At 45.3% G+C, this 26,795-nt stretch overlaps 18 non-coding genes across 18 annotated transcripts; all 18 read left to right on the top strand.

Moving 5' to 3' along the window:
* Window positions 1-17,035: 17,035 nt before the first annotated feature.
* Window positions 17,036-17,110, top strand: Trnas-cga. Its single transcript has one exon. It is a non-coding gene; the product is annotated as a tRNA-Ser (tRNA).
* A 226-nt stretch (window positions 17,111-17,336) lies between these two features.
* On the top strand, window positions 17,337-17,411 carry Trnas-cga. The gene has a single exon. It is a non-coding gene; the product is annotated as a tRNA-Ser (tRNA).
* A 226-nt stretch (window positions 17,412-17,637) lies between these two features.
* On the top strand, window positions 17,638-17,712 carry Trnas-cga. The gene has a single exon. It is a non-coding gene; the product is annotated as a tRNA-Ser (tRNA).
* A 226-nt stretch (window positions 17,713-17,938) lies between these two features.
* Trnas-cga lies at window positions 17,939-18,013 on the top strand. The gene has a single exon. It is a non-coding gene; the product is annotated as a tRNA-Ser (tRNA).
* Window positions 18,014-18,239: 226 nt separating this feature from the next.
* On the top strand, window positions 18,240-18,314 carry Trnas-cga. Its single transcript has one exon. It is a non-coding gene; the product is annotated as a tRNA-Ser (tRNA).
* Window positions 18,315-18,540: 226 nt separating this feature from the next.
* Trnas-cga lies at window positions 18,541-18,615 on the top strand. Its single transcript has one exon. It is a non-coding gene; the product is annotated as a tRNA-Ser (tRNA).
* A 226-nt stretch (window positions 18,616-18,841) lies between these two features.
* Trnas-cga lies at window positions 18,842-18,916 on the top strand. The gene has a single exon. It is a non-coding gene; the product is annotated as a tRNA-Ser (tRNA).
* Window positions 18,917-19,142: 226 nt separating this feature from the next.
* On the top strand, window positions 19,143-19,217 carry Trnas-cga. The gene has a single exon. It is a non-coding gene; the product is annotated as a tRNA-Ser (tRNA).
* Window positions 19,218-19,443: 226 nt separating this feature from the next.
* On the top strand, window positions 19,444-19,518 carry Trnas-cga. The gene has a single exon. It is a non-coding gene; the product is annotated as a tRNA-Ser (tRNA).
* A 226-nt stretch (window positions 19,519-19,744) lies between these two features.
* Trnas-cga lies at window positions 19,745-19,819 on the top strand. Its single transcript has one exon. It is a non-coding gene; the product is annotated as a tRNA-Ser (tRNA).
* A 226-nt stretch (window positions 19,820-20,045) lies between these two features.
* Window positions 20,046-20,120, top strand: Trnas-cga. The gene has a single exon. It is a non-coding gene; the product is annotated as a tRNA-Ser (tRNA).
* A 226-nt stretch (window positions 20,121-20,346) lies between these two features.
* Window positions 20,347-20,421, top strand: Trnas-cga. Its single transcript has one exon. It is a non-coding gene; the product is annotated as a tRNA-Ser (tRNA).
* A 226-nt stretch (window positions 20,422-20,647) lies between these two features.
* On the top strand, window positions 20,648-20,722 carry Trnas-cga. The gene has a single exon. It is a non-coding gene; the product is annotated as a tRNA-Ser (tRNA).
* A 226-nt stretch (window positions 20,723-20,948) lies between these two features.
* Window positions 20,949-21,023, top strand: Trnas-cga. Its single transcript has one exon. It is a non-coding gene; the product is annotated as a tRNA-Ser (tRNA).
* A 226-nt stretch (window positions 21,024-21,249) lies between these two features.
* Window positions 21,250-21,324, top strand: Trnas-cga. The gene has a single exon. It is a non-coding gene; the product is annotated as a tRNA-Ser (tRNA).
* Window positions 21,325-21,550: 226 nt separating this feature from the next.
* On the top strand, window positions 21,551-21,625 carry Trnas-cga. Its single transcript has one exon. It is a non-coding gene; the product is annotated as a tRNA-Ser (tRNA).
* Window positions 21,626-22,152: 527 nt separating this feature from the next.
* Window positions 22,153-22,227, top strand: Trnas-cga. The gene has a single exon. It is a non-coding gene; the product is annotated as a tRNA-Ser (tRNA).
* A 226-nt stretch (window positions 22,228-22,453) lies between these two features.
* Window positions 22,454-22,528, top strand: Trnas-cga. Its single transcript has one exon. It is a non-coding gene; the product is annotated as a tRNA-Ser (tRNA).
* The last annotated feature ends 4,267 nt before the right edge of the window (window positions 22,529-26,795 follow it).

Below are 26,795 nucleotides of genomic sequence, written 5' to 3'. Positions count from 1 at the left end.
TGAGAGAGCACCTACAGAACTGTACACAGATGCCAGCGGGTATGGGATCGGTAATGTTCTGGTGCAAATTTTGAATGGAAAAGAGACGGTTATAGCCTATGCTTCTAGGACACTTACAAAAGCTGAGAGAAACTAATCAACTACAGAAAGAGAATGTCTTGCTGTGATCTGGGCCATATGCAAATTTCAACAGTCTCTCTATGGAAGGCCATTAACAGTTTTTACAGACAATCATCTTTGTTGGTTGACAGGTCATAAGGATCCAAGAGGACGATTCGCCAGGGGGGCACTACGTCTTCAAGAGTATGACGTTACCGTAGTGTACAAAAGTGGGAGAAAACACCAAGATGCTGACTGTCTCTCAAGAAACCCTGCACAAGACCATCAAGACTTTGATGATGATAAGTGACTGTGTTGCTGCTCTCCAGGATCTCTCTGCTGAGCAGGAGGAGGACGCCAAGATACCTCAAATTATGCTTGCCTTAAGTCGGTCAGAGGATGTAAAAGGACAATTTAAGGTAGTTAATGGATTACTTTGCAAGATAAACTTCGATCCATTTGGGAAGAGGTAGCTACCAGTGATTCCTAAAAACATACGCTTAGATGTTCTACAGAAATTCCATGACACACCTGAGGCTGGACAATTAGGATTTTGACACACAGTAGAATCTGCAAGAGATTTTTCTGGCCAGGTTTATTTAGGAGTGTCCATCACTATGTGTCGCACTGTCGACAGTGTCAGAGGAGAAAGGCAGTTCCTCAGAAACCACCTGGTCAACTCGTACCAATTCCACCAGCTGAAGTGCCTTTCCAGCGTGTTGGGATTGATCTCCTCGGATGACTTTCAACGTCTGCTAGTGGCAATAGTTGGATTATTGTTTGCACTGATAATCTGACACACTATGCCATTACAAAAGCCATGAAAACAGCTGAAGCATCCGAGGTAACCAAATTCATCATGGAAGAGATTGTATTAAAACGTGGTGCCCCAAGGTCATTGATTACAGATCGAGGGAAAGTTTTTCAATCGAATCTTGTGACAGAGATAAACTGTGGTGCAACATTACTCATCACATGACAACTGCCTACCATCCGCAAACTAACGGGCTTCTGAACACCTTAGTAAGACTTTGACAGACACACTATCAATGTCCATCAATGTTGAGCAGAGCAACTGGGATGAGGTGCTACCTTTCGTGACGTTTGCCTACAACACTGCCAAACAAGACACCACAAGATTTATGGCATTTTTCCTTGTGCATGAGCGTGAGGCGACTACGGTGACGGACACTGTGTTTACGTTACATCCTCATGACATGGATGATGACTACATCAACCAGGTGTTAACCAGAGGTGAGGAAGCTTGGCAGTTAGCTTGACTCCACACACCGCAGGCTCAAGAAAACGATCACAGAGGGTATGATGCGAGCCACCATCCTGTTGTCTACCAGCCTGGTGACCTCGTCTGGATCTTCACTCCTGTTCGGAAGGTTGGTCTCTCTGAGAAGCTCCTCAGGCGCTACTTTGGACCTTTTAAGATTGTAAGGCCATTATCTGATGTTATTTATGCAAATGAAGATTTGGACCCCGACACAAGATTGCGAAAGATCAGAGATTCGGTCTATGTCCTTCGAATGAAGCCCTACAAGGATCCTGCCACCCAGGGTAAATTTGAAGCTCCAGGAACAGGCAACAAGCGGAAAGGTGACGAAGAGCATAGTAGCAAAAGAAGTTCTAAGATCACCGCCAGGGCAAGAATCAGTCATTGGGAGTCGGAGTATGCAGGACCAATGACTCGTTTCCAGACTAGGAGGATGTAACACTGAGACACTGTTCTCTTAAGGAGGGAGCAATGTCACAGAAGAAGCTGAGTAGCACTGTCACTGTTGTGTAGTGGTTATGATACTAGGCGGTTGCATGGAGGGTTGTGAATTCAAAACTCACCCAAACTGTAAAATTTTAATTTCTATTTTCGGTTCGAGTACATTCTACAAGTATCCACAAATGTCAAGAATCATTGTACTGGAATGTTCTGTAACTGTGTATATACCGTATGTGTTCTGGCCGGAGGCAATTCGCTCCATGCTCTTGTATGTGCAAGTGCTGAATAAACCTTCATTAAGTGAAGTTAGTTTTGTCATTCATCTAATTACACCTTCTTCTACATGACAGTATTCATATCGATATAAAAAGGTGTGCAATGATTGCAGCAGAGATTGTAAATGACATGGCTGCTTTCACAGGTGGCCTGGTCCCTGATGGTGTATGATAAACATGTGATAGGACAGCAATAAGTAGTACTGCATGGGTGGACTGGGCAGGTTTTGAATCTGGGTATTCCACGGGGATATGATCCTTGTGGCAATGGGTTGGGATTGGGAGTGCCATAGGAATGGACTAGGACGTTGTCGAGGTTGGGTGGGCTACGGAACACCACTTCATGAAGGGTGGGAAATATCTTGGGTAGGCTGTCTTTCATTTCAGGGCATGATAATAGGTAATCGGAGCCCTGATGAAGGATGTGTTCCAGTTGTTCCAGTCCGGGGTGGTACTGGGTGACAAAGGGAATACTCCTTTGTGGCTGATTTTTGGTGGTGGTGGGAGGATTGGGGTTGTGAGGGGAAATGGCATGAGAGATCTGTTTTGCAGACTAGGTCTGGGGCATAGTGCCTTGATGAGACCCTGAACATACTGGGCAAGGGAGTTTTTGTCACTGCAGATATGCTGTCCCAATGTGGCAAGGCTGTAAGGGAGGAATTTTTTGGTGTGAAAGGTATGTGCCTCATTTTTTACTGATGAAGTCTGTGGCCAAAAGCTTTATGTGAGTGTTTTTAATTGTGCCTTCCTGCAACTTAATGTGTTTTCTTTACGGTAGGTAGCAATCCATATTTTCGTACATTGTTGAAATTCCTAGCGGGCGTTTCCATTATTGAAATGAGACTCTGGATTTGTTTTTGCTTTGCTTTTAACTCGTGTTAATCTTTTTACTTGAACATGCCAAAGATCACAGACACTGCGTAGTCACTTGAGACCTAAAACCCACTTAACATAAACATAAAATGCAAATGTGGCTTGTAACTTCATGCTATAGTTAGATGCATCAGCCAACCACCAGAACGAATGGCCATATCAGCGTGACACAGTATCAGGAGTAGGGTGCACACAGTAATGTCTAATGAGGGCATTTCAGACCATGGATCATGAAAAGGAGTCAGTTCCTATTGCTTTAATCAAACCCTTGGGCTAAGTTGCACATCTGAGTGGAAGTGACAAACAGATACAGATACATACAGGCAAATGTGCAAAAGAAACCACTAATCATAGTCTGAAGGTACAGACAGTAACAGCTTAATTGGGTATAATTCTCACTCATGTATTTTCTGCTGTTGGCTGGTGATCATCTGAACTGATGGTTTCGATAGACAAAATGGTGAAACGTTGCTGATGGCTGGAGCTCTCCTCCACATCTTGGTTGGTGGCCTTTCATACTGCATTTGAGGCTGTTTGCTTATAGATGATACATGACTGCTTCGCCTTTTGTGTCAAAATCACAATCCATGAACGTGAAATTAGCAATTTCTTAATGTGTGTGACCTCATACTGAACTGGTGATAGCCACTGCACTGTATGTCTCCATCTAAGTTAGCTTGCTTACTGCTAACATTAATACCTACATGATTTTATTTTTTCTGGCAGCCAGCAATGATTTGTTAATTACAATAATTTGTCTAATAGAAACACAAAAGGCAGCACAAATTAATAAAATAAAACACAAATACTAACAAAGAGGTAGAGGGGCTGGCAAGTACTTACCTCAGCTCAGTACAGCTGATAGAAACACAAAACAGACCAGAAAATTTTTATCCTAGCTTTCAGAACTTTGTTCCTTCGCCATGGAGGAGAGAGGGGAAAAAAAGGGCAGGAAGGGAATGTGGATTCAGTTAGTCACAACCCAAGTTATGAAGCAACAGGAAAAAGGTAAACAGGGAGGGTATCAAAGATGGAGGCATGGATGTCAGAGGGAAGCCAAAGATATTGTACTGTAAATACTGTGCCAGCTTCAAACCAAAGAGGATGCATACAGAAGTGAAGAGGTATATAGTATAAAGATAAACACAAATATGTAGGATGAAAAGATGTGTGAATGGCTAAAGAGGAAATGGAAAGAGGAAGAGACTGAGGAGTAAATGGGAGTGAGGTTCGTTATCGTAGGTTCAGTCCAGGGGGACGGCAGGATGAAAGGATGTGTTGGAGTGCAAGTTCCCATCTCCGCAGTTCCGAGGGACTGGTGTTGGGTGGGAGAAGCCAAATGGCACATACGGTGTAGCAGGCTCCTAGGTCCCTGTACAATTATGCTGGAGGGCATGCTCTGCTACTGGGTATTGGACATCTCCTAGGTGGACAGTTTGTCTGTGCCTGTTCATGCGCTCAGCCAGTTCAGTTGATGTCATACCAATGTAAAAGGCTGTGCAGTGCAGGCATGACAGCTGTTAAATGACATGTGTTGTTTCACATGTGGCCCTGTCTTGAATTGTGTATGTTTTACCAGTGGCAGGGCTGGAGTAGGTGGTTTTGGGGGGATGCATGGGCCAGGTTTTGCAGCGGGGTCGTTTACAGGGGTAGGAACTGCTGGGCAGAGGTGTGGATGTGAGCTTCAACAAGATGAAGGTCAACATCCAGAAAGGTGGCTTTGCTTTTGGAGAAGGACCAGGTGAAATTCAGATTTGAAAACGAGTTGAGGTTGTGGAGGAAATTAAGGAGTGTTTCTTCATCATGAGTCCAGACCACAAAGATGCCATCTATAAACCTATACCAGGCCAGGGGAAGCAGCTGTTGCGTCTTCAGGAAAGCCTCTTCCATGCGGTCCATGAAGAGGTTGGCATAGGATGGAGCCATCCTGGTTCCCATGGCCGTTCCCCTGATTTGTTTGTAGGTCTGGCCTTCAAAAGTGAAGTAATTATGGGTGAGGATGAAGTTGGTAAGTGTGATAATTAACGAGGTTTTTGGAAGATCTTCGGGTGGGCGTTGGGAGAGGTAGTGTTCAAGGGCAGAGAGACCATGGGTATGTGGGATGTTTGTGTAAAGGGATGTAGCATCTATGGTGACAAGAAAGGTTTCAGGTGGGAGGAGAGTGGGAATGGATTTGAGGTGTTCTAGGAAGTGGTTTTTCTCTTTGATGTAGGATGGGAGTCTGCGGGTGATAGGTTGGAGGTGTTGGTCTACCAGAGCTGAGATACATTCTGTTGGGGCTTTGAAGCCTGCCACAATGGGATGGCCAGGATGGTTCTCTTTGTGGATTTTGGGTAATAGGTAGAAGGTAGGGGTACATGGCTCAGGTGGAGTGAATAGGTCTATGGAAGCCGTTGTCAGGCCTTGGGAGAGACCTTGGATTTTTAGGATTTTCTGCATCTCAGTCTTTCTTACAGCCTAGATATTCGTGGGAAACATATCTGCTCCAGTGATGAATCCCTCAACAATAACACCAATAACCTGACCAGTGTTTACCTCTCCTGCAACTATCCTGCAGACCTTGTCCACAAACACATCTGCTGAGCAATACATTCCTTTTCATCTAATAGTAATGTTCCTACCCCCAGACCACATAAAAGCAGCCCCCTTGTCACCCAATGTTATCCTTGCCTCGAATACATCAACAAATTACTCCGCCAGGGATATGACTTTCTCAAGTCAAGCCCTGAAATGAGATCATCCCTTGACAATATTCTCCCCACACCACCCAGGGTTGCCTTTCGTCGCCCCCCCTAACCTCCGTAACATCCTTGTCAAACACTACAATATTCCCGGACCACCTTCTCTACCCAGCAGTTCCTACCCCTGTAAACGACCCCGCTGCAAAACCTGGCCCATGCATCCCCCCAAAACCACCTACTCCAGCCCTGCCACTGGTAAAACATACACAATTCAAGACAGGGCCACATGTGAAACAACACATGTCATTTAACAGCTGTCATGCCTGCACTGCACAGCCTTTTACATTGGTATGACATCAACTGAACTGGCTGAGCGCATGAACAGGCACAGACAAACTGTCCACCTAGGAGATGTCCAATACCCAGTAGCAGAGCATGCCCTCCAGCATAATTGTACAGGGACCTAGGAGCCTGCTACACCGTATGTGCCATTTGGCTTCTCCCACCCAACACCAGTCCCTCGGAACTGCGGAGATGGGAACTTGCACTCCAACACATCCTTTCATCCTGCCGTCCCCCTGGACTGAACCTACGTTAACCAACCTCACTCCCATTTACTCCTCAGTCTCTTCCTCTTTCCCTTTCCTCTTTAGCCATTCACACATCTTTTCATCCTACATATTTGTGTTTATCTTTATACTATATACCTCTTCACTTCTGTATGCATCCTCTTTGGTTTGAAGCTGGCACAGTACTTACAGTACAATATCTTTGGCTTCCCTCTGACATCCATGCCTCCATCTTTGCTACCCTCCCTGTTTACCTTTCCCCTGTTGCTTCATAACCTGGGTTGTGACTAACTGAATCCATGCTCCCTTCCTGCCCTTTTTTTCCCCTCTCTCCTCCCTGACGAAGGAACAAAGTTCCGAAAGCTAGGATAAAAAATTTCTGTTCTGTTTTGTGTATCTATCGGCTGTACTGAGCTGAGGTACGTACTGGCCAGCTCCTCTATCTCTTTGTTAGTATTTGTTTCTCATCTTTATATGAGATTGTCCATTAATCATTTAAAATAAAACACAGACAGACTTGTGCAACACAAGAAACAATGAAACACTTTCAAGAATGAAATAAGTTACTAAACCTGCCAACTGGTAAGAGCTACTTAGGTTAATCAGCACTGGCAGTGAACTAAACACTTGGGCTAAAGAATAAAAAATAAATAAATAAAAAGGGAATATAGTGGAATGAAGAGTGTAAATAAGCAATCACAGCAAAATCAGAGAGATGTAGTTCATGGGAACATTCTGGCACCACTGAACACTATGAGTAATTTAAACAGCAAAGAAAAGCAGCTCGTAGGATAATATGGAGAATCAGAAGATCTTTGGAAAAATCACAGCTTGTTAAAATGCTAGAAAACTTGACAAAGAATCATTCCAGAGACTTCTGTCAGACATTAAATAATAAGTTAAAGAACTATCAAGCATGAAGCACATGCTGCAAGAATGAAAGAGCTTGAATTGGCTCAAATAATACTGAAAGATGTAAAGTAATTATAAATAATAGTCATGTTGAAACTACAATAAAGTCCACATCTGAAGGCAGGTTTATCTATGAAGCACAGTACTTACAACTTACAGCACATTTGTTACAGACACCAATGTTCAGTCAGAACACTTAAGTCATGGCTGGACAGTGCAGTTATTTATACAAGCATCAAAATTTCCAGAAAGCAGGTATTTATACAAACACTGAGTATTCTAGAGTATACAAGCACTACAAACATAAGGTATTTCAAGAGGTTTCTAGAAATAATAAATACTAAATAATGAATACCTGATAGTGGCTGGGAAGAAACAGTGGCTTGCAGTTTTAGAAATTCTCACTGGAGCCGACTATCGCATTTTGGATCCAAATCATGTCAATAATACTTTGCATGGTGGCACTGGTGGATCCCCACATTCTGCTCATGTTGTTACACCCTCTTTCCCATGTTGAGCATCAAAGGTAGCCCCTTCTGTCGAAGCTTCAGTTTCCCTGAAACTCCCATCATCTATCTGTGCCTATGGAATGTAACAGAACTTCGTATGGAGTGTAAGGGTGACATCTCTGTGCTTTTGTCTTCTTAATGAAGTGTCATAATCTTTGATTTCATATGTAATGTCCACAAGTGACAAAGGATATGGTATGGCCCAAAGAACCGATTTAGTAACTTTTTGGTAGTCCTAGTTTCTACACTCATGTGAATGTCCAAACTAAATTTCTAGGGCTATATCTCGCTGGTCAGTGCTTGGCATTGTAGCACTTTTGGTTCTTCTCCTGGGCATCATGGGTCTGTCTGCGAACCAGCTGTCTGGCTTCTTTAGTCCTGATGATGAGATGTTTCAAGTAGTCATCCTGAGTATCATCCATTTGAAAAGGGAAAATTTTATCCATTATAGTTTCAGCCTTATGACTATGGAGCAGAAAGAATGGTGTGAAGCATTTGATGTCTTGCTTTTCTGTGTTGTATGTGAATGCCACAATGGGAATTACGGTATTGGAGTCTCCCTGTTCAGCACCAATGTACATTGAGCACATATCTGCCACATCTTAGAAAGGCATTCTGTGAGGTCATTTGTCTGTGGATCGTAGGCAGTTGTCATCCTGTGGGTGGGGTTGCAATGTGACATTACAGCCCACACTAGTTTTGACTGGAAAACTTTTCCACAATCAGAGATCGCCTCATGGGATGCTCTGTGCATCGAAATGGTGTCTTTTTTAAGGAACTTTGGGATTTCTGCAGCTGCAGCAGTCAGTACAGCTTTAGTGAGTGCTTAGCAGATGAGGTAGTCAGTAGAGGCTCTTATCCATTGATTCCCATTTGCTGATTTTGGGGAACTCGAAGAGGGGTCAATTCCAGTTCAGTGGAATGATGCTGTTGCAGATGGAATAGGTACCAAGTGCCATGGAGATAACTGCAGCATGTGATTCTGTCATTGGCATTCCTTACAATGGCTCACAATATCTAATGGCTCAGTAGAGACCTGGCCAGTGACACCTGCTTCTGATTCAGTCTAAAGTATTCAGAAATCGACGGTGGCTAGATGTTTGAGCATTGTAGAAATACTTCAGGATAAGTAGCCATAGATGAGCCAGGATGACGAGCAACCATTTCTGCCCCATTGGATCATAGTTCCTCTTATTCAATGCTCTGTTAATTAATTAGAATTCTTCTTTGGTCAGTTCGTCTCTCTTCAAGGCTTTTATGGTTTTCAGCAGTGCTGGATCTTCCCCCTGTTCAGCAGGAATATCATTTAATGCAGTGATGACTGAGATTTCATCCATGTTGCTGTGTTCTGATAAAGCATTCCTTGAAAGACAGCGTCCTTGTGTTTACATCCACTTTTGTATACCACTGTGACAATGTACTGCTGAAGCCTTAGTATCCATCTCGTGAGACGACATGCCAGATCCTTGAGGCTAGTAAGCCAGCAGAGAGAATGATGATGATGATGATGATGATGATGATGTTTGGTTTGTGGGGTGCTCAACTACATGGTCATCAGCGCCCGTATAAATTTCCAACCTTTGCTCACTCCAGTCTTGCCACTTTGATGAATGATGAAATGATCCGGACTACACAAACATCCAATCATCTTGAGGCAGAGAGAATGGTGGCTTGTCATAATGGTGAATGGTTTCCAATTAAATATGACTGAAACAATGCAATGCACCCTTTCTCAGCTGTAGGGTAGTTCATCTGAGACTTGGTGAGTACTCTGGAAGCCTAAGCTACCACCTTTTCAGCACTTTCCTCAATGCTCATTGGTAGTGCACCTATTCCAAAACCACTAGCATTAGTTTGAATTTCTATCTCAGTATTCTTATCATGCAATGCTGGAACTTGGGATGATGTTAGTGCCTCCTTAAGGGCAAGGAAAGATCATTAATGCACTTTGTTCCAGGAAAATTTGGCATCTCACTGCAGTAGATCTTGCAGGGTTCATGTCTTGGTTTAGTCCTTTACAAATCACTGATAATATTGAGCCCATGGCAAGAAAAATTCACATCTCTAATATGCTGAGTAGCTGGAAAATCTACATACAACTGCTCTTACTTTCTCTGGATTGGGATGGGCTCCACTGCCATTCACTAGGTGCAACAAGAGTTTTATTTCTTGGGTGATACAGAGGCTGCCAGTGCCTCCAATGGGATCAACAATCACCAAAAGTGCGCCAAGCACCCTAGCCACTGAAGCTCTCTTGATGCTGTCCTACTATCCTTCAGCCATGGTCACCATGGGAAACCCACCATGCTATGTCAGTCTACCACACTACAACCAGAGTCAATATGGGAAACCCACCATGCTGTAGCAGCATTGATCCCGACTCAGTGGCCTTTGACAACAAAGGCACCAACCCCCTAACATGGACGATGCCCATGTCCCTGTTTCTGTACCACCTATGCCCAACACAGTGAATTCTCTTCCACCGCCATCAACAGCAAGCAGCTATGCCACTGACACCACATTGTAGCCCCCACCATGTCAACAACAGCGTTATTTCACACCCTACCAGTGCCATTCCCCAGAGTTGCCTTCGCCCCTCCTCACACCGGAGGCACCAGCTATTCACACTTGCAGTGCCCAGTGTGAGCACTTTCAGCAGTCAAACGTGGACACCAGGCCATCAACCTTTCCTCGCAGCTAACGAGAAAGATGCTGTGCCCTTGCCTCCTCAGCCCCGTGCTGGCAATAATGACCAGGGCAATGTGGTCTGGCTCCCCCCACTCTGTGTCCTGGCAGCTTACTCATTGGTTGCATTGGCTGCCGGTACCATGCTGCCGCTGGCTGTCATGCAGTGAACCAGCACTGCTGACAGCCAGCCATCCTGCCTACTTCACATTTGGTCCCTAAAGTCACTCCAGTGTCCACCCCCTCACATGACTGGCAAATGCAGTGTCGGTGCTGCCATTTATGTCTCCACTGTGGGTATAAGACAAACCCCCCCCCCCCCCCCCCTTGCCCCAAATAGGACCATCCTTTGCCATCACCATCTCTTGCACCATCTGCGCTCCACTCTTGTGGGGAGTTTGGGAGGAGTTGGCCTTTCACTGCACAGCTGCCTTAGCAGTTCCATAAGTCCATAGCTTGCAACTGTCATTTGTAGGGGAGCGAGTTTCTCTCTTTGCTTATTACTTCTGTCCCAAGCTGTCAATTCTCCCGTGTGACCAAACATCAGTGTACTATGGTCACTGGCTACTGGTACAGAACAATAGTTCAGTCTGTGGCAAGACTTCTGCTGACCTAGCCTTGAGCAGTCTCCATCTTCTCTTTGTGGCATCTACATTGGTTTCTGCTCTGCACCTGCACTGTTCCAGACACAGCATGTGGCACCACCTCCTGTAAAGTCTTAGAGAAATCAGCGCCATCTCTCCTCCTGCTGTGCTGCTAAGCGCATAAATGGTGTTCCGTGCTGCATCTTCTGCCAAAGATTATTAATTCCTGTCTTGCATTGGAATATCATTGTGCTTTGAAACTCGGGGATGCGACTGTCACCTTGCTCAGTGTCCGCCTTTTCTACCATGCTGCAGCTTTTTCCAGTACCAACCATGTCAGCGAGTGAGTTTGTTCAGAACTTAGGAGTTTCATGACCATTTTGTGTGTTTCTTTGTAGGTGCATTGTTGGTAATTAGATGTGTTCCTGAACTGCAGGCACACATTGTTCTTTGTGTGCTGCTTACCATGCCTTGCTCTGCTGTTTGGTAATCAACTTATAAGATACATAAGGAAATGAACCATGAACCATGGACCTTGCCATTGGTGGGGAGGCTTGCGTGCCTCAGAGATACAGATGGCTGTACCATAGGTGCAACCACAACGGAGGGGTATCTGTTGAGAGGACAGACAAACGTGTGGTTCCTGAAGAGGGGCAGCAGCCTTTTCAGTAGTTGCAGGGGCAACATCTGGATGATTGACTGATCTGGCCTTGTAACACTAACCAAAACGGCCTTGCTGTGCTGGTACTGCAAACAGCCGAAAGCAAGGGGAAACTACAGCCGTAATTTTTCCCGAGGGCATGCAGCTTTACTGTATGGTTAAATGATGATGGCGTCCTCTTGGGTAAAATATTCCGGAGGTAAAATAGTCCCCCATTCGGATCTCTGGGTGGGGACTACTCAGGGGGACGTCGTTATCAGGAGAAAGAAAACTGGCGTTCTATGGATCGGAGCGTGGAATGTCAGATCCCTTAATCGGGCAGGTAGGTTAGAAAATTTAAAAATGGAAGTGTATAGGCTAAAGTTAGATATAGTGGAAATTGGTGAAGTTTGGTGGAAGGAGGAACAAGACTTTTGGTCAGGTGAATACAGGGTTATAAATACAAAATCAAATAGGGGTAATGCAGGAGTAGGTTTAATAATGAATAGGAAAAAAGGAATGTGGGTAAGCTACTACAAACAGCATAGTGAACGCATTATTGTGGCCAAGATAGATACGAAGCCCACACCTACTACAGTAGTACAAGTTTATATGCCAACTAGCTCTGCAGATGACGAAGAAATTGAAGAAGTGTATGATGAAATAAAAGAAATTATTCAGATTGTGAAGGGAGACGAAAATTTAATAGTCATGGGTGACTGGAATTCGAGTGTAGGAAAAGGGAGAGAAGGAAACATAGTAGGTGAATATGGATTGGGGCTAAGAAATGGAAGAGGAAGCCGCCTGGTAGAATTTTGCACAGAGCACAACATAATCATAGCTAACACTTGGTTTAAGAATCATGAAAGAAGGTTGTATACATGGAAGAACCCTGGAGATACTAAAAGGTATCAGATAGATTATATAATGGTAAGACAGAGATTTAGGAACCATATTTTAAATTGTACGACATTTCCAGGGGCAGATGTGGACTCTAACCACAATCTATTGGTTATGACCTGTAGATTAAAACTGAAGAAACTGCAAAAAGGTGGGAATTTAAGGAGATGGGACCTGGATAAACTGAAAGAACCAGAGGTTGTACAGAGTTTCAGGGAGAGTATAAGGGAACAATTGACAGGAATGGGGGAAAGAAATACAGTAGAAAAAGAATGGGTGGCTTTGAGGGATGAAGTAGCGAAGGCAGCAGAGGATCAACTAGGTAAAAAGACGAGGGCTAGTAGAAATCTTTGGGTAACAGAAGAGATACTGAATTTAATTGATGAAAGGAGAAAATATAAAAATTCAGTAAATGAAGCAGGCAAAAGGAAATACAAACGTCTCAAAAATGAGATTGATAGGAAGTGCAAAATGGCTAAGAAGGGATGCCTAGAGGACAAATGTAAGGATGTAGAGGCTTATCTCACTAGGGATAAGATAGATACTGCCTACAGGAAAATTAAAGAGACCTTTGGAGATAAGAGAACCACTTATATGAATATCAAGAGCTCAGATGGAAACCCAGTTCTAAGCAAAGAAGGGAAAGCAGAAAGTTGGAAGGAATATATAGAGGGTCTATACAAGAGCGACGTACTTGAGGACAATATTCTGGAAATGGAAGAGAATGTAGATGAAGACGAAATGGGAGATGTGATACTGCGTGAAGAGTTTGACAGAGCACTGAAAGACCTGAGTCGAAACAAGGCCCCGGGAGTAGACAACATTCCATTAGAACTACTGACGGCCTCGGGAGAGCCAGTCCTGACAAAACTCTACCATCTGGTGAGCAAGATGTATGAGACAGGCGAAATATCCTCAGACTTCAAGAAGAATATAATAATTCCAATCCCAAAGAAAGCAGGTGTTGACAGATGTGAAAATTACCGAACAATCAGCTTAATAAGCCACAGCTGCAAAATACTAACGCGAATTCTTTACAGACGAATGGAAAAACTGGTAGAAGCGGACCTCGGGAAAGATCAGTTTGGATTCCGTAGAAATGTTGGAACACGTGAGGCAATACTGACCTTACGACTTATCTTAGAAGAAAGATTAAGAAAAGGCAAACCTACGTTTCTAGCATTTGTAGACTTAGAGAAAGCTTTTGACAACGTTAACTGGAATACTCACTTTCAAATTCTGAAGGTGGCAGGGGTAAAATACAGGGAGCGAAAGGCTATTTACAATTTGTACAGAAACCAGATGGCATTTATAAGAGTCAAGGGACATGAAAGGGGAGCAGCGGTTGGGAAGGGAGTGAGACAGGGTTGTAGCCTCTCCCCGATGTTATTCAATCTGTATATTGAGCAAGCAGTAAAGGAAACAAAAGAAAAATTTGGAGTAGGTATTAAAATCCACAGAGAAGAAATAAAAACTCTGAGGTTCGCCAATGACATTGTAATTCTGTCAGAGAGAACAAAGGACTTGGAAGAGCAGTTGAATGGAATGGACAGTGTCTTGAAAGGAGGATATAAGATGAACATCAACAAAAGCAAAACGAGGATAATGGAATGACGAATTAAGTTGGGTGATGCTGAGGGAATTAGATTAGGAAACGAGACACTTAAAATAGTAAATGAGTTTTGCTATTTGGGGAGCAAAATAACTGATGATGCTCAAAGTGGAGAGGATATAAAATGTAGACTGGCAATGGCAAGAAAAGCGTTTCTGAAGAAGAGAGATTTGTTAACATTGAGTATAGATTTAAGTGTCAGGAAGTCGTTTCTGAAAGTATTTGTATGGTGTGTAGCCATGTATGGAAGTGAAACGTGGACGATATATAGTTTAGACAAGAAGAGAATAGAAGCTTTCGAAATGTGGTGTTGTGTGAAGATTAGATGGGTAGATCACATAACTAATGAGGAGGTATGGAATAGAATTGGGGAGAAGAGGAGTTCGTGGCACAACTTGACAAGAAGAAGGGACCGGTTTGCAGGACATGTTCTGAGACATCAAGGGATCACAAATTTAGCATTGGAGGGCAATGTGGAGGGTAAAAATCGTAGAGGGAGACCAAGAGATGAATACACTAAGCAGATTCAGAAGGACGTAGGTTGCAGTAAGTACTGGGAGATGAAGAAGCTTGCACAGGATAGAGTAGCATGGAGAGCTGCATCAAACCAGTCCTAGGACTGAAGACCACAACAATAACAACAACAAGGAAATTTTCCTACATACCACAATTTGAAATTTCATATGACTTCATGATTCATTGGTTGAATCAGTGGCATAACATTGGCAGGAGGATAGGTGCAATACATGTTATGTGACAAAATCCAGTTACGGACGGCAAGCTTGGCAATATTGTTGAGGATGAGAACTGCCTTAGAATTTGTAGGTAGTCCTATGTTTTCAAATTTTCTTTCACAGCCGAAAAAAATGGTGAAAGAACTATGGTAGACTGTGAACAAAGTGCCTTTCATCTAGGCATCAGTCACTGCACCATTAATAACTGGTATATGTGTAATATTTTTTGGAGGTCTAGGCTTTTGATATTTCCCAATCACAAAGGCATTATGTCATCACTTGAAGCATTTCCATACACTAAGACAGTTATTTGGTCTTAATTCCATTTGGAATACTTTCCAATGGATTACTCAGCTCCTTTGGAGGTTGAATTTTAGCAAACATGACCATAACAGGCAGTCTCATCAAATTAATGTGAGCATTTTGCCCACTTAGATCAGTTGATGTTGTTATACCACGCGTTTCATTTTTTATCTTTTCTACAGAAACAGCAGCAAATCAATTCTACAAGCATATAACTCGAATTAAGTATATGTTCAATGAATTCACTCACTGATTCATTTTCTGCAGATACTAAAAATTAACTGATGGCTTCAAGAACCTCTATTACAGCATTACTAAATTCAGTAACTCTGTTAAGTACTGTGCATTAATTGACTTTCAAGTGTTTGATGACAGCCTATGGAAACCTTTAATTAATCTTTCAACCTGCAAATAATTATGCACTGTATGTAATGATGCTACTATCAACCACAGAGAATGAAGTCAGTAAAACTTGATAAGACCTAAAAAGTGTAAGTCATTAGGCTTAGATGAAGTACCAGTATGTATGCTGAAGCAATGTGTACAGAGAATACAAGCTCTTTTAACAAATATAATAAATGAGTCTTGCACAGCTGGAAAATTTCTGGGGCATTTAAAATAAGCAAGAGTTGTGCCTTTGCTAAGGAAAGGTGATGCAAAAGACAGAGTAAACTACCAGCCCATTTCTTTGTCATCAATTCCAAAAATAGTGGATTCAGTTATGAAAACTGATTAATGAACTACTTGAGTAAATATAACCTTCTAAACAAATCATAGCCTGAGTCCAAAGTGGTAGAAGTACAGACTCAGCTACAGCAGAATTCACAGAAGTGGTTCTGTCCTTGGTGCTGTTGACAAGGAAGAGTGTGTCACAGCCATATTTTTAGGCCTTTCTAAGGCTCTTGATACTCCTGATGAGGAATAAGAGGAATAGTTAATGACTTTCAAATAACTTCCGGGAATTCAGCCAGGTAACACTTTCAGCGACCGCCGATATTTCGGCAGGAGAACACCCCGCCATTTTCAAGGCAAACTGCAACAGACAGGCGGCGTTCATGCAAATTTAATACCTCGATTCTCCGACAGAAGCAGGAAAGATACACACACACACGCACACACACTGAACACTAGTGCCACCAAAGATGACCAAAGTCAGAGCTATCGATAGTGAGACTATGAATTCGCAGGTGAGGCAGCATTGACTCTGTTCCTCTGTTTTTTGACAAGGGAGAGAGCCGGATTCCAAACAGAGTTTAAACAGAAACCTCCATCCCTGTTAACAAGGTTGCTCGCTAATTTAATCTCAACTGCCTCCCTAATGACACTGTCCCAATAGCTGGACGTGCATGCCAATATCTCGGTGTTATTATATAACATGGGGTGACCAGTATCCAAGCAATGTTCGGCAATAGCAGATCTACTTGGCTGCTGTAATCGTGTGTGCTGTTTATGCTCAGTACATCTGTCCTCCACGGTCCTGATAGTTTGACCAATATATGCCATGCCGCAGCTACAAGGATTACGATATACACCCGCCTTACGCAGTCCAAGATCATCCTTAACGGAGCTCAAAAGTGCTCTAATTTTAGATGGAGGTCGGAAAACACATTTCACATTGTATTTCCGTAAAATATGCCGATCTTATTGGACGTGTTCCCTACGTAAGGCAAAAAGGCAGTAGACTTAGGTGTTGACTCAGAATTATCATCAATCACCCGATGTACAGTTGGTCGATAGCGCAACACACGTTCAATCTGTCTATCACTATAACCATTTTGATGGAATGTAACTTCAAGATACGTCAACGTATCTAAAGAAACAGGCGGGTTTTAAAGGTGCCAACTCCAATGCACTGGTTGCAGTGATATGGCTTTCTTAATGTGGGGTAACCTCGTTATTCAGCCAGCAGTATGTATTTAAGACCGGGCGTGAGTCGTGCTTCGGTAGCTCAGTTGGTAGAGCGCTTGCCCGCGAAAGGCAAAGGTCCCGAGTTCGAGTCTCGGTCGGGCACACAGTTTTAATCTGCCAGGAAGTTTCATATCAGCGCACACTCCGCTGCAGAGTGAAAATCTCATTCTGGAAACATCCCCCAGGCTGTGGCTAAGCCATGTCTCCGCAATATCCTTTCTTTCAGGAGTGCTAGTTCTGCAAGTTTCGCAGGAGAGCTTCTGTAGAGTTTGGAAGGTAGGAGACGAGGTACTGGCAGAAGTAAAGCTGTGAGTACCGGGCGTGAGTCGTGCTTCGGTAGCTCAGTTGGTAGAGCGCTTGCCCGCGAAAGGCAAAGGTCCCGAGTTCGAGTCTCGGTCGGGCACACAGTTTTAATCTGCCAGGAAGTTTCATATCAGCGCACACTCCGCTGCAGAGTGAAAATCTCATTCTGGAAACATCCCCCAGGCTGTGGCTAAGCCATGTCTCCGCAATATCCTTTCTTTCAGGAGTGCTAGTTCTGCAAGTTTCGCAGGAGAGCTTCTGTAGAGTTTGGAAGGTAGGAGACGAGGTACTGGCAGAAGTAAAGCTGTGAGTACCGGGCGTGAGTCGTGCTTCGGTAGCTCAGTTGGTAGAGCGCTTGCCCGCGAAAGGCAAAGGTCCCGAGTTCGAGTCTCGGTCGGGCACACAGTTTTAATCTGCCAGGAAGTTTCATATCAGCGCACACTCCGCTGCAGAGTGAAAATCTCATTCTGGAAACATCCCCCAGGCTGTGGCTAAGCCATGTCTCCGCAATATCCTTTCTTTCAGGAGTGCTAGTTCTGCAAGTTTCGCAGGAGAGCTTCTGTAGAGTTTGGAAGGTAGGAGACGAGGTACTGGCAGAAGTAAAGCTGTGAGTACCGGGCGTGAGTCGTGCTTCGGTAGCTCAGTTGGTAGAGCGCTTGCCCGCGAAAGGCAAAGGTCCCGAGTTCGAGTCTCGGTCGGGCACACAGTTTTAATCTGCCAGGAAGTTTCATATCAGCGCACACTCCGCTGCAGAGTGAAAATCTCATTCTGGAAACATCCCCCAGGCTGTGGCTAAGCCATGTCTCCGCAATATCCTTTCTTTCAGGAGTGCTAGTTCTGCAAGTTTCGCAGGAGAGCTTCTGTAGAGTTTGGAAGGTAGGAGACGAGGTACTGGCAGAAGTAAAGCTGTGAGTACCGGGCGTGAGTCGTGCTTCGGTAGCTCAGTTGGTAGAGCGCTTGCCCGCGAAAGGCAAAGGTCCCGAGTTCGAGTCTCGGTCGGGCACACAGTTTTAATCTGCCAGGAAGTTTCATATCAGCGCACACTCCGCTGCAGAGTGAAAATCTCATTCTGGAAACATCCCCCAGGCTGTGGCTAAGCCATGTCTCCGCAATATCCTTTCTTTCAGGAGTGCTAGTTCTGCAAGTTTCGCAGGAGAGCTTCTGTAGAGTTTGGAAGGTAGGAGACGAGGTACTGGCAGAAGTAAAGCTGTGAGTACCGGGCGTGAGTCGTGCTTCGGTAGCTCAGTTGGTAGAGCGCTTGCCCGCGAAAGGCAAAGGTCCCGAGTTCGAGTCTCGGTCGGGCACACAGTTTTAATCTGCCAGGAAGTTTCATATCAGCGCACACTCCGCTGCAGAGTGAAAATCTCATTCTGGAAACATCCCCCAGGCTGTGGCTAAGCCATGTCTCCGCAATATCCTTTCTTTCAGGAGTGCTAGTTCTGCAAGTTTCGCAGGAGAGCTTCTGTAGAGTTTGGAAGGTAGGAGACGAGGTACTGGCAGAAGTAAAGCTGTGAGTACCGGGCGTGAGTCGTGCTTCGGTAGCTCAGTTGGTAGAGCGCTTGCCCGCGAAAGGCAAAGGTCCCGAGTTCGAGTCTCGGTCGGGCACACAGTTTTAATCTGCCAGGAAGTTTCATATCAGCGCACACTCCGCTGCAGAGTGAAAATCTCATTCTGGAAACATCCCCCAGGCTGTGGCTAAGCCATGTCTCCGCAATATCCTTTCTTTCAGGAGTGCTAGTTCTGCAAGTTTCGCAGGAGAGCTTCTGTAGAGTTTGGAAGGTAGGAGACGAGGTACTGGCAGAAGTAAAGCTGTGAGTACCGGGCGTGAGTCGTGCTTCGGTAGCTCAGTTGGTAGAGCGCTTGCCCGCGAAAGGCAAAGGTCCCGAGTTCGAGTCTCGGTCGGGCACACAGTTTTAATCTGCCAGGAAGTTTCATATCAGCGCACACTCCGCTGCAGAGTGAAAATCTCATTCTGGAAACATCCCCCAGGCTGTGGCTAAGCCATGTCTCCGCAATATCCTTTCTTTCAGGAGTGCTAGTTCTGCAAGTTTCGCAGGAGAGCTTCTGTAGAGTTTGGAAGGTAGGAGACGAGGTACTGGCAGAAGTAAAGCTGTGAGTACCGGGCGTGAGTCGTGCTTCGGTAGCTCAGTTGGTAGAGCGCTTGCCCGCGAAAGGCAAAGGTCCCGAGTTCGAGTCTCGGTCGGGCACACAGTTTTAATCTGCCAGGAAGTTTCATATCAGCGCACACTCCGCTGCAGAGTGAAAATCTCATTCTGGAAACATCCCCCAGGCTGTGGCTAAGCCATGTCTCCGCAATATCCTTTCTTTCAGGAGTGCTAGTTCTGCAAGTTTCGCAGGAGAGCTTCTGTAGAGTTTGGAAGGTAGGAGACGAGGTACTGGCAGAAGTAAAGCTGTGAGTACCGGGCGTGAGTCGTGCTTCGGTAGCTCAGTTGGTAGAGCGCTTGCCCGCGAAAGGCAAAGGTCCCGAGTTCGAGTCTCGGTCGGGCACACAGTTTTAATCTGCCAGGAAGTTTCATATCAGCGCACACTCCGCTGCAGAGTGAAAATCTCATTCTGGAAACATCCCCCAGGCTGTGGCTAAGCCATGTCTCCGCAATATCCTTTCTTTCAGGAGTGCTAGTTCTGCAAGTTTCGCAGGAGAGCTTCTGTAGAGTTTGGAAGGTAGGAGACGAGGTACTGGCAGAAGTAAAGCTGTGAGTACCGGGCGTGAGTCGTGCTTCGGTAGCTCAGTTGGTAGAGCGCTTGCCCGCGAAAGGCAAAGGTCCCGAGTTCGAGTCTCGGTCGGGCACACAGTTTTAATCTGCCAGGAAGTTTCATATCAGCGCACACTCCGCTGCAGAGTGAAAATCTCATTCTGGAAACATCCCCCAGGCTGTGGCTAAGCCATGTCTCCGCAATATCCTTTCTTTCAGGAGTGCTAGTTCTGCAAGTTTCGCAGGAGAGCTTCTGTAGAGTTTGGAAGGTAGGAGACGAGGTACTGGCAGAAGTAAAGCTGTGAGTACCGGGCGTGAGTCGTGCTTCGGTAGCTCAGTTGGTAGAGCGCTTGCCCGCGAAAGGCAAAGGTCCCGAGTTCGAGTCTCGGTCGGGCACACAGTTTTAATCTGCCAGGAAGTTTCATATCAGCGCACACTCCGCTGCAGAGTGAAAATCTCATTCTGGAAACATCCCCCAGGCTGTGGCTAAGCCATGTCTCCGCAATATCCTTTCTTTCAGGAGTGCTAGTTCTGCAAGTTTCGCAGGAGAGCTTCTGTAGAGTTTGGAAGGTAGGAGACGAGGTACTGGCAGAAGTAAAGCTGTGAGTACCGGGCGTGAGTCGTGCTTCGGTAGCTCAGTTGGTAGAGCGCTTGCCCGCGAAAGGCAAAGGTCCCGAGTTCGAGTCTCGGTCGGGCACACAGTTTTAATCTGCCAGGAAGTTTCATATCAGCGCACACTCCGCTGCAGAGTGAAAATCTCATTCTGGAAACATCCCCCAGGCTGTGGCTAAGCCATGTCTCCGCAATATCCTTTCTTTCAGGAGTGCTAGTTCTGCAAGTTTCGCAGGAGAGCTTCTGTAGAGTTTGGAAGGTAGGAGACGAGGTACTGGCAGAAGTAAAGCTGTGAGTACCGGGCGTGAGTCGTGCTTCGGTAGCTCAGTTGGTAGAGCGCTTGCCCGCGAAAGGCAAAGGTCCCGAGTTCGAGTCTCGGTCGGGCACACAGTTTTAATCTGCCAGGAAGTTTCATATCAGCGCACACTCCGCTGCAGAGTGAAAATCTCATTCTGGAAACATCCCCCAGGCTGTGGCTAAGCCATGTCTCCGCAATATCCTTTCTTTCAGGAGTGCTAGTTCTGCAAGTTTCGCAGGAGAGCTTCTGTAGAGTTTGGAAGGTAGGAGACGAGGTACTGGCAGAAGTAAAGCTGTGAGTACCGGGCGTGAGTCGTGCTTCGGTAGCTCAGTTGGTAGAGCGCTTGCCCGCGAAAGGCAAAGGTCCCGAGTTCGAGTCTCGGTCGGGCACACAGTTTTAATCTGCCAGGAAGTTTCATATCAGCGCACACTCCGCTGCAGAGTGAAAATCTCATTCTGGAAACATCCCCCAGGCTGTGGCTAAGCCATGTCTCCGCAATATCCTTTCTTTCAGGAGTGCTAGTTCTGCAAGTTTCGCAGGAGAGCTTCTGTAGAGTTTGGAAGGTAGGAGACGAGGTACTGGCAGAAGTAAAGCTGTGAGTACCGGGCGTGAGTCGTGCTTCGGTAGCTCAGTTGGTAGAGCGCTTGCCCGCGAAAGGCAAAGGTCCCGAGTTCGAGTCTCGGTCGGGCACACAGTTTTAATCTGCCAGGAAGTTTCATATCAGCGCACACTCCGCTGCAGAGTGAAAATCTCATTCTGGAAACATCCCCCAGGCTGTGGCTAAGCCATGTCTCCGCAATATCCTTTCTTTCAGGAGTGCTAGTTCTGCAAGTTTCGCAGGAGAGCTTCTGTAGAGTTTGGAAGGTAGGAGACGAGGTACTGGCAGAAGTAAAGCTGTGAGTACCGGGCGTGAGTCGTGCTTCGGTAGCTCAGTCGGTAGAGCGCTTGCCCGCGAAAGGCAAAGGTCCCGAGTTCGAGTCTCGGTCGGGCACACAGTTTTAATCTGCCAGGAAGTTTCATATCAGCGCACACTCCGCTGCAGAGTGAAAATCTCATTCTGGAAACATCCCCCAGGCTGTGGCTAAGCCATGTCTCCGCAATATCCTTTCTTTCAGGAGTGCTAGTTCTGCAAGTTTCGCAGGAGAGCTTCTGTAGAGTTTGGAAGGTAGGAGACGAGGTACTGGCAGAAGTAAAGCTGTGAGTACCGGGCGTGAGTCGTGCTTCGGTAGCTCAGTTGGTAGAGCGCTTGCCCGCGAAAGGCAAAGGTCCCGAGTTCGAGTCTCGGTCGGGCACACAGTTTTAATCTGCCAGGAAGTTTCATATCAGCGCACACTCCGCTGCAGAGTGAAAATCTCATTCTGGAAACATCCCCCAGGCTGTGGCTAAGCCATGTCTCCGCAATATCCTTTCTTTCAGGAGTGCTAGTTCTGCAAGTTTCGCAGGAGAGCTTCTGTAGAGTTTGGAAGGTAGGAGACGAGGTACTGGCAGAAGTAAAGCTGTGAGTACCGGGCGTGAGTCGTGCTTCGGTAGCTCAGTTGGTAGAGCGCTTGCCCGCGAAAGGCAAAGGTCCCGAGTTCGAGTCTCGGTCGGGCACACAGTTTTAATCTGCCAGGAAGTTTCATATCAGCGCACACTCCGCTGCAGAGTGAAAATCTCATTCTGGAAACATCCCCCAGGCTGTGGCTAAGCCATGTCTCCGCAATATCCTTTCTTTCAGGAGTGCTAGTTCTGCAAGTTTCGCAGGAGAGCTTCTGTAGAGTTTGGAAGGTAGGAGACGAGGTACTGGCAGAAGTAAAGCTGTGAGTACCGGGCGTGAGTCGTGCTTCGGTAGCTCAGTTGGTAGAGCGCTTGCCCGCGAAAAGGCAAAGGTCCCGAGTTCGAGTCTCGGTCGGGCACACAGTTTTAATCTGCCAGGAAGTTTCATATCAGCGCACACTCCGCTGCAGAGTGAAAATCTCATTCTGGTAATGTACCTAGTCTTCATCAGACAGCCAGCTACACCCACAAAGATTGCATCTCACATGCATCCAAAGAAAATTCATTGATTACAGATAGGTTCTTGTCCACTCTAGGCCTGAATGTGGGAATTGGTTCCTAAGGATACCAAGCAAATACTTTATGTTCAAATCCAGTTTTTTTTTTAATCAGCTACAGGGAGATTCATAGATTTTTTCCACTGCTATCTCAAACTGTTGCTTAAGTGCAGTTTCTTTTATGAAATGGTTACTTGGTTAGTTGCACTATCTTTGATCTAAGTAATAATAGCTCACTTAGTATCAATTTCTTTATGAACATTGAATGTTTAATTTGAAATATTGTTCTCTTATAGAAGATATATGGGCCTATAATTTCGTGAAACTTCAAACACTTGCACTTTTGGTTTATAATACATGTAACTTGTTTTCACCAGAGGCTATAAATACCTCTGCACAGTTGAATATATAATATTCACTTTCCAAATTAAATGTAAATTGGCCTTGAAATTAAGCACTCACGTCACTGAATCTCTTATAATATTATAAAAATGAATATTCCAGTATCAGTTACCCCTCTGACCTGATCTCCCAACACAAATCAGGTTATTAATGTGTTGCTTGAGGTTTTCTCGACGGACATGTTGTATATATGGTTCTCGGGCGAGACGTCAGATTTAATAGTGAAAACTCCACAACATTTCACCAGTGCAACTGGCCGACATCTTCAGGTGTGATGAACACACTGCTAAGGCAGGACCAGAGCCCCCTATTTATGCCAGTCTTAGGCAGGAAGTGCGCGTGCAATGGAGGCGCCAAATTCAATGGCCAATAGCGACGATATCAACTGATAGCTGGAAGGACAGCAATGCCACCTACAGGATGGAGAACCAAAGACTTCAGCGCGTGCATGAAGGCTGCCACCCCTACTCTGCGCTGCCATCAGCCGTCCCAGCGACCTCTGTCAGAAGCTGCAAGTGTGGAGGCCGCCGCTACTGCTCTGCGCTGCCATCGGCCACCCCAGCGACCTCTGTCGGAAGCCGCAAGCAAAAATGTGCAACCGCTTAGGCACCTTGATTATCCTCCCATTGTCAACAGAATATTTATGTTGCTGGTGAATCATCATCTGTCGTATGACCAATAGTACTCCTCTCTGCTCGAAGGCGACTTCAATATGGCCAGTGCTGGATCCCATGCTGTACTGAGCTGAAAGCCCGTGTCTCTGTTTACAAGATTCGTCGAGCTACGTATTTCCACTGCTTCCTTAATAACACTGTCCCAGTATGAACTCGTCGATGCGAGAATTTTGGTATGTTGGTAATTCATAGAATGGCCTGTACTGAGACAATGCTCGGCCACTTCAGACTTTTCTGGTTGCTCCAGACGAGTGTAGCGTCTGTGTTCAGTACATCTTTCTTCTACAGTGCGACAAGTTTGTCCGATGTACAACATGCCGCAGCGACAAAGAATCTCGTAAACACCAGGTCTTCTTAGGCCAAGGCTGTCCTTAGATGAGCCCAAGAAAGCTCTGAGTTTTGCTGGTGGACAAAAGACACATTTAACTTCATGCCTCTTCAATAATCTTTCTATTTTTGAAGAGACACCACCGATGTATGGCAAGATGACCATTCCCCTTTGTTCTTCACCTTCTTCCACTTCCTCACATTGGGTAACCCGCTTCGGGTGTAAGGCACTGCGAATCTCCTGTTCAGAGTATCCATTTCATTGGAAAGTGGTACGCAGATGGAGTAGCTCATTGGATAAGCTGTCTGAGTCTGATATGGCTCGTGCTCTGTGAACCAACATCCTCAGTACACCACTTCATTGCGAAGGATGGTGACAGGTGGTGGCCTGTAAGTATAAGTCCGTGTGTGTTGGTTTACGGTACACTGCGTGACCTTATGTGCCATCTTCTTTTCTCCGTACCAACACGTCCAGGAATGGAAGTTCGCCATTTTTCTCCATCTCCAGAGTGAACTTTTGTTTGGATGAAGTGAGTTAAGATGCTCAAGAAAAACATTCAGTGATGCAATGCCGTGAGGCCAGATAACAAAGGTGTCATCCACATATTGCCAAAAACACGTAGGTTTCAAATCCGACGTCTGGAGTGCTCTCTCCTCAAAGTCTTCCATGAAAAGATTAGCCACAATGGGTGACAAGGGACTACCCATTGCGATGCCGTCAGTCTGTTCAAAGTATTGTCCATTAAATAAAAAGTACGTCTAGGTGAGCACATGTTGGAATAAGTTTAAAAGTTCCCCATCCAGCTTCTCGCTAATGAGCAACAACAATTCCTGTAATGGTACTCGAGTAAAAAGTGAGACTACGTCAAAACTTATGAGTATATCTCATGGTGCAAGTTGTAAGTTTTTGAGTCGACGAATAAAGTCTTGTGAGTTATGGATATGATGCTCACACTTTCCTGCTAAAGGGGTCAGGTGCGCTGCCAGATGTTTCGCGAGATTATACATTGGTGCCCCAATATTACTCACAATAGGCTGCAGTGGCATATTATCCTTGTCAATTTTGGGCAATCCATGTAGCCTGGGAGGTATGGGCACCTGTGTATGTAGTCTCTTAGCAACCACATCGAATATTGTGCTGTTTTTGAGGAGCTCCAAGTTTTTCGCTGAATTTTGGCTGTGGGGTCCTTATTTAGTGTGCGATATGCAGAGTTGTCCAAAAGCTTGTGCATCTTGCTCAGATACATTGACGTGGGGAGGATAACTGTGGCATTTCCCTTATTTGCCGGTAAAATCACAATATCAGGATCTTCTCGTAGGGATCGAACCACCGACCTCTCTGCAGCTGTTATATTGTTCTTAGGCACTTGAGCCCATGTCAGAGCACGGCAAGTCTCCCGCTGGATCTCCTTGGCAGATTGCCTGGGAAGTTTTAGGATGCCTTGTTCGACGGAGCTAATGATGTCCAGAACAGGTGGTGTCCTCGGAGTGGGTGCGAAGTTCAGTAGCTTCTCCAAGACCGATACCGTCGCGTTAGGCAAAGGTTTGTCTGCTAGATTGTATACAGTTCATCTACGAACTTCGTTGTTCTCTTCTTGTGGTAAACTGTCTCTGAAGTGATGAAACTTATCAATTTGACGTGCTGCGTCTTGTTATCGTTTCCAGTCTGAGAACGCCCAAGTAGCTGTCAACCCATGTCCAAGAATCTGCGGACAGTCTTGACAATATCTTCAAATGAAGTGCCAAGAGCTCTCTGGATACGAAGTCCAGTTCTCACCAAGTATGGTGAATCCTTTCTTTTACCAGTGCGTGGCCTGCTCGATTTTTTATCCTTTTGGCAGCTGCAGAGGTTATGAAGTGCATCATCCTAGCGAACATGGGAATAACTCGATGATCTCGGCATCTTAATAAAAACATAAGGGCACATAACAGTCTGCTCTTCTTATTCCGTAGTTTATCAAAACTATTAACTTCTTTTACCATCTCCTCCCCGTACAAGTATTGGATGTGTTGCTTGAGGCTTTCCAAATTAAATGTAAATTGGCCTTGAAATTAAGCACTCATGTCACTGAATCTCTTATAATATTATAAAAATGAATATTCCAGTATCAGTTACCCCTCTGACCTGATCTCCCAACACAAATCAGGTTATTAATGTGTTGCTTGAGGCTTTTCCGATGGACATGTTGTATATATGGTTCTCGGGCAAGACGTCAGATGTCATAGTGAAAACTCCACAATATTTCATCAGCGCAACTGGCTGACATCTTCAGGTGCGACGAACATACTGCTAAGGCAGGATCAGAGCCCCCTATTTATGCCAATCTTAGGCAGGAAGTGCGCATGCTTGGAGGTGCCAAATTTAATGGCCAATAGCAACGATATTGACCGATAGCTGGAAGGACAGCAATGCCACCTACAGGAT

This window comes from Schistocerca americana, chromosome 4, assembly GCF_021461395.2.
Source record: "Schistocerca americana isolate TAMUIC-IGC-003095 chromosome 4, iqSchAmer2.1, whole genome shotgun sequence".
Taxonomy (NCBI): Eukaryota; Metazoa; Arthropoda; class Insecta; order Orthoptera; family Acrididae; genus Schistocerca; species Schistocerca americana.
The sequence above is the reverse complement of the archived record's forward strand: the minus strand, read 5'-3'. Positions and strand labels throughout refer to the sequence as shown.